Here is a 7,092-nt window from a genome sequence, read left to right as displayed (position 1 = left end):
TTTGGCCCACAGCCCCATGTCTGTGTCCTCGTTTGACGACGCAGAAGATGTTTGTGTACGCAGAAGTATAACTTGTGATGACACAGGGCTTAAGGTTGTGAAATCTTAGAGGTTCCTCTGGGTATTCCTGTGGGAAGGGAAGAGTTATTCCTTAGATAACTTCCGTGGGGAACTAGTTAATCTCATTAAACACCAGAGACTGTTTTCTAAAGCAAAGGCAGGGGCTGTGGGGGGAATGTGGTTAACCATATAGACTGGAGACAGGCTAAATCTCATAAAGGAAAAATGTATGTAGGAGTTTATTGCTGCGTGTGAGTGTATTAAAGCTTTAATTTGAGATCACTGACTGAGATCAAGATGAGCTGCTGTGAAGCTACACCACTTTCTGGGTGTTGAAAGCAACTTCTTGAGATGGATGTTGGCCCCACAACTGCGGGCACTTGATGTCTGAGAACATGCACAGTTGCTTAAAATCTGCTTCTGGTTGCCCTGGAAAACAGTAAAGTGTTGGGGTTTTGGGTGTAATTTGAAATACTGAAAAGCTTATTTAAAAAGTAATGCTCATCCAATCCTTGAGCTTTCTGAAAGTCCCCCATCCAGTTTCCAGTGTGTGTGTTTGCTCTTGGGCTGTCGGGAGTTAAATTTTCTTCTTGACTCAACTGTGGAAACGGTCTTCATTTATCATTTCCCAGTTTAGCTCCTGTATTAAAATTATAACAAGGCTGGGGTTTATTTTTGTCTTGTGTACATTTATCTCCTGTGTATCCTTGTGTCTATTATTAGAGTCCTGCTCCATTGCTAAATGGATTGGCCGAGCTCTTGAGGACAAAATACTGAAGCATCTGACTAGTCTGCAGCACCCCTCAGCCTCTCCGCTTTTGCAGTATTCATAGTGACTGGGTTTACCCAGCGTTTGTCATAGCTTGCTTATTTTAAACGCTGAGGATGCAGTGGGCAGAGCCAGCAGATAGGAGATCTTAAATGGCATATCAGTTTGTAAGTGGGAGGAGGTGGATGTGGAGGGGAAGTTCCAGCTGAAAATAAACAGCAAGCAGTGGTGTATGTTTGGGAAGCATCTGAATTGCGTGACTGGGGTACAGCCTTCTTTTTTTGTTCGGCTTATTTTTTGGTTTTCTTCATGATGGGGTATTTCTGCTTCAGACTGCAAATCTGAATCAATGTCCAATGTCAGGAGTGTGGAATCCTCTGAAGGAGGACTGGTGTGGTGGTTGGTTGGTTGGTTATGGACTTACCCTTTCCTGAATTAAAAAATAAAATGGAAACTTCTTATGCATTTCAGCCTTGTTTCAAAATCCCCGTGACTACCGCTGCTGCCCATTGGTGGCTGGACACTTGTCCTCAAATCGGTACCTAGCTTTTTGGCTCGCACAAGAGTGATTTGTACTTCTGCTGATCTTGCTCGCCCCCTCTTTCCACATCCAGCCTGAGCTAGGGTTTTTTTTTTTTCTTTTTTTTGTCTTTCTGGGATTTGCTACATTTTGTAACTTTGCTATTGAATATCTTAACCCTGTTCTTCCTTTGCTTGCAGGGTCCATTTCTCTATGTGGCCCCTTACATTTTTTGCAACTCTGTCCCAAGTCTTGGGAAGATACTTAGGGTCCTGCACACTCAGTGGCCTGCCTTTCAGAGGACTGGGTTTTGATGCTTTTGAAATATTTTTAAATAGCCTAGGCAGTGCCTTTGGCAAGGACATGGTCCAGAACTCACTGAAACAATTAGAGAAGGCTCTTACTGGTATAGCACGGCTTTGGATCAGATTCTTGATTTTGTTTTTCTTTCCTTCTAGTTTGTTTCTCTAAAAGGCGTGATACTTCCCCTGCTCCCCTCTGTGGGTTTTTGGGGTTTTTTTTGTTGGGTTTTTTTTTCCTTTTAAGCTATCTTCTTACTAGCTTGAATTTTCTTCTTTCACAGCTACTTACCAACGTGCCAGTTTGGGGTGTGTGTAACCTTGGTTCTGCTCTGCTGATGTGGGCTTGTTACCTCCACGGATGCACTCTGCTGCTGGACTCCTTGATCCAGTTGGAGGGGCACTGCCTGGGAATGCTAGCTTTTGCACAGATCCTTGAATGAGTCTTCTTCATCCACCTCCTCCCCTCTTTGTGTTCCTCGTCCAGCATCCTTCGGTTCCCACGCACGTGCCACGTGCTTCCTTCTCCTGCCTGTGTTAGCAGCATTTTCTGACGTCGGAGCCTGTTCCTAAGGTCGTGGCATGGCCCATGCAAAGCTTTTTCTCTGCTGCAGGCTCTGCTAGTAGAGGCAGGTATGCCCAGTGTGTAATTTTACCTGGGGCTGGGTTTGTTTTTGAAGGCTCGGGCTTGTGGAGCAGGAGGGTGGCTTAGCCCTGGCCACACAGCTGTGGGCGCAGGAGGCTGGGAGCTCTGTGGTAGGATCAGCGCACAGGACTGAGTTGCCTGAACGCTTTGCTACTGTGGCCACAGGATTACTTGGCAGGTGGGGTAGAGTTGGTCAAACAAAACTGCTTCCACTAATTGTCAAGCTTTTGTGTTTGCTTTTGTGATTTTTTTTTTTTTTTTTTTTTTTTAATTTTATGAACTTTAAAGCATGCATGACTGAACAGTCTAATTAGCTGTGGGAACTGCTGGAGATAACTTACTGGGATTTTTTGCAAACCTCACTGCCCTTTTCATGTTTTTGGCGCAGCAGAGCTGCTGTGAGCAAGCAGACAGGAGTGCTCATGAACCCAGATAAGATGTTATCACCCAAACAGAGATGAAAGTGACCATGCAGTTGGCTGGTGTGTAGGCTGGCTGCTTGCTGGTGGGAACTGGTCCCTGATCTGGTATCCCTCCCCGGGCAGCTTTCTCGGGGGGACGGGGCATACCGTGCGCACAGCAGAGCAGAATCCAGGCACGCACTTAAGCTTGTGCTCATTGGGCATGTCCCCACGCCTTGTGGACTTACCTCTTTCATCCTTCTTGCATGCCTCTGTTGCAAGGGAGACCTCACGCATTCAGTGCTTCATGAACTGTGCTCTAATTTGTTAATCTTTGGGTCTTCTCCTCTTCTATCTGCCACCCCAAAATGGTTCTGTGGCTGTGAAGCTGCTTACAGGAGGAATACCAGCAGTGTTGTTAAAGCTATTTGGGCTTTATGGAAATATGCAGGTTTGTCATGGTCTGCTAGCACGTGTTCAGAGACTGCTAACGGGTGATATTCCCAGAGACTGGGCTTGAAATCCTGCTCCCTGTCCAGTGAGCGGAGGCTTCTCTTGACTTTGCAGAGGCTGGCATTCAGCCCAGGTTCTTCTTGCAGTCCTGTCAGGAAAGTTGTCAGGTCTGGATCCCTTGCTGTGGCTGAATGTGCGTGTTCCAGACTATGGCCACTACCTGTGTGGTGGTGGTAGAGGAGCTGTTAAGTGGCTGCAAGCGGCTCCTTCTCCAGAGAGAGCAGGAAAAGTGAAGACCCACCTTGGAATAACAGAGGTTATAACAACAAGGTTCTGGCTTGTGCTTCCAGCTTTATTAGCAATGACCAAAATTGGCTTTCTAATGTATTTTTCTTGCGCTCATGGTGATATTCTGTAGTCAAATCTGCCTCCTTTCTTGTTTTGTCCCTGTGCATGAATGGGTTGTATTTGGAGCTGGCTTCCGTGCTACAGAGTCTGCTTCGTCCTGGCACCCTGCTTTGAATGCATCCTGGTCTTGCAGTCTGTCTGGAGGCTGTACCTTATACATGTACAAGGTTTTAATTCGTTTTGAATTGTTAAAGGTCAAGGATGTTATTGCAGAAGGTTCATTTAAAAAAAAATGCATCCTGTAAGAGGTGCTGTTGGTTATTTTCTTTAAATCCTTAGATTTGGGGGTTGAGAGGAAAAATTATTAAATGATGTCTTGAAGCTGAATAAAGAAGTCAGTATTGAATGTTTTAATGTCTTGCAGATGCTGTGGGGTTGCAGGATTTTATTTTAAATTTAACAATGGGAGTTGGAGCGGCTCCAGCGCTGTAAAGAATAGTCTCTTTAATTAAGGGTTTAAGCTGGAAGAGCATGTGTAGTGTGATGCCATTTTAAAGTTTCAGCCGGGCTTTGTAGTTGTAACTTGTTATTCCCCATCTTGGATCACACATCTGTGTGTCTGGGGTCACAGTGGGATGTTCTTTGCCTGGAGAAGGGAGGTTGGTCTGTGTAAGGGCAGCAAGGTTTCTCTATAGGTTTTAGCTCTGACTTTATTATTTTCTTCTTTCCTGTGGCTCCTGATGCCCGCTTTGGAAGCGCAGCATCTTTGCAGGCACATGCACATGGTGCATTACACCCAGGAGGAGATACCATCTTTGTTTTTCCCAAATTGTTTTTCTTCTTCTTCAGGTTGGGGATAGGGTATTTTGTAGCCATGTTTTTAGATGTCATTTTGGTAATAGCAAGTTGTGAAGGAGGTTTTGGGGCACAGGACAAGGGGAAGGTATCCTCGAGACCCGCTGAGGTTTCACTGCAGTAGCAGAGTATGAAATGTAGCCGTGTGCCTGCAGCATTCTGCGGGGCAGGGCTAGATCTCATGGCCACGCAAGTCCCTGGGTTTCACTTCTCTGTGGTTTGTTTGCTTGTTACTTACTGGGGTGGAACCCAGAAAATTGGCCGTTAAAAATAAAAAATAAATTATTTCTCTCCCCTAGAAAATGCGAGTGTTCCAGGCACACATCCCCGAGTTCTCATCTGACAAAACACCATTAAGAGATTTAGGGTGATATCTTTTACTCCAGCCTGTTCTTAGCTCACAGGGCTCAGGTAGATGCTCAGTGCCAGTTGTGGTTTTTCCCCCGTGCATGGCTTTGCCTGGCTTTGCGGTAGCACAATGTGCATTTAATTATTGGAAGCAACAACTGCTGCTTTTGACAGTCTCGGACGCTTCGTTATAAGAACCAGGATCTGCCAGGGTTTGCTGCATCCTGGTTTGTGAGAAGATGATTGCTTGTCTCGCTCTTGGATAGTTGCTGTGAGAATTGGGCTCTTCTGTGGCATTAGGAAGCACAGCCTCGTAGCAAAGGCTGAGCAGCTGCGAGCCTGCCAGGTACCAAGGAACCTTTATGGTTTGCGTTTAGTGTCTCCTCCTATGTTTATCCCCATAAAATAATTAATTGAACTACAGCTCCAAGCAATGTTATCACCTTTGCACATTAGAAAAATCATAATCATGCTCTCTGACTTAATGAGATTTAGAAAGAAATGTTCTTTTTTTTTTGTTTGCCTTCTGGTTTTCGAGTGTTAAAGGCTCCCATGGGTCGTGCATTCAAGCCTTTTCCTGAGATCACGGGGCAGCGGGCTGCCTGCGTGCGGAGGGGCTGGCCATGGAGAGTCACCAGCCACCAAAGCAGAGCGGGAGCCTTCGGGTTTCCCAGAGCCGTTGCCAGAGTCGGAGCCAGATCGTGAACACTGGCAACGCTATTTTGAGTGTTGAGAAGGGAGCTAACTGTATTTTTGTGGTGGCCTTGGCTCTGCTATTTTTTAATTTTCTCTTTAATTTCTATTGTTTTCTTTGCTTATTTGCTAACTTGCAAAATTCAGCAAATGGCAGAGGATCTCCCAGCCCTCGGGGTGAGTTTTACTGGGAGCTGCAGTGAGCCAGCACATGGCAGTGGCACTCGCTGGGCTCCTGCTTGGAGCTGGGAGCAAGGCTGGTGTGATGGACCTGCTGGCCTTCAGGTGGGCAGGGTCTGTGCCAGGCCGTGGAGACAGTGGGGTCGCCCTGGGCAACTTTGCGTGTGTATTAAGGGTACATACTAACTTCACATGACCTTGGGAGCTGCTGTGTGTTTGTGTTAGCTGCTCATTTTGGTAGGGTTTGGTTGAAACTCAATCACGAGGCTCCTTAATTTCAGCAGTCTACACTACACCGTTGGCTTGAATGATGCCTTGAGTGTCTTCTCCTCCTCTGTTTGAGTTTTGCTGCTGGTCCTCAGTTTCACTGGGGTGTGTTAGCGCTTTTAACTCATTCACCTGCAGAATAAGCCCAAACTACGTATGGGCAGGTTGCCCTACACTGCCACAGGGGCACAGGACATCTCGAGTGCAGTTGGTTCTCCAGGACATGCCTGCAATGCTGTCCCAAAAAGACGGATGAGCTCTCCCAGGACTTGCTGAGAAAGGATTTGTAAAGTGTCTTGCTTCCCTGCAGCTCTGCAAATCATGCGTAGAGTCCCACAAGCCTCATCAGTGCTCGCACGGGAGGGCAATGGCAAAATTGTATGCAGTGTTATTTTGCTGTCTTGTTTTCTCTCGAGCTGGGCTAGCTGAGAGGAGAACCTTGTGCGCGGCTTGCTGGAGTGAATGCAGCAGAGCAAACTCACGTGCTGAGTAACAGACTGAAATAAACCCAGAAAAACCCCAAACATCGTGCTGAGTCTGTGGCAGTTACTGCAGATGCTGTGCTGGTGAGAAGTCAACAAATCCATTAAATGGGAAGCGGTCCCCATGCGCCGCTGTCCCTGGGAAAAGGAGGATCCCTGTCACCACTGCCCGGTGACCCTGGACCATGCATCTGGGTGACGCCGGGCGGCGATGCAGGAGGGAAACAGTTAAACGAGGAGAGGTTGTCGAGTTGGGTTAGCCATCAGATAGCTAATATTTTAGAGGTTTTTCAGAGCTAAGCTATAAAAAGGCCGTAGCAGTATTTCAACTCGCCCATTGTCTGCTGGAAGCCAGCCAGCGTTGCCATGCCGACGAGGAATTATTACTTGCTGCCAGAGCTGGAGGAAAAGCTCATACTTTTGGCTTCAAAACAGGAGGGGTGGACTTATGTAATCCACTGTGTTTATAGGCTGAGACTGGCAGGAGCATTGAGAAATAATTACAGGCTTTCCATTTCATTTCCAGCTTGGTTTTAAGGCTGTGTGGCCTCTCTTTATTTATTTATTTTGAAGTTGAGAGGGTGGCTGCTTAAGATGCAGGAGGTAGTGGAGGTGATGTGGGGATGCTGCTAGGTAAGTACCCCCCCCCCCCTTTTCCTCCCTGGGCTGGCTGGGCTGCTTTTGTTTTGGTAGCGTTTTGTCTGGAGAGCTAAACTAGGCCACAGCAGAAAGAAGTTGCTTTGAAAAACTGGGACCTGGCCCGGCGACACA

This window comes from Egretta garzetta, unplaced genomic scaffold (genome assembly GCF_000687185.1).
Source record: "Egretta garzetta isolate BGI_Z169 unplaced genomic scaffold, ASM68718v1 scaffold447, whole genome shotgun sequence".
NCBI classification, from domain to species: domain Eukaryota; kingdom Metazoa; phylum Chordata; class Aves; order Pelecaniformes; family Ardeidae; genus Egretta; species Egretta garzetta.
The sequence above is the reverse complement of the archived record's forward strand: the minus strand, read 5'-3'. Positions refer to the sequence as shown.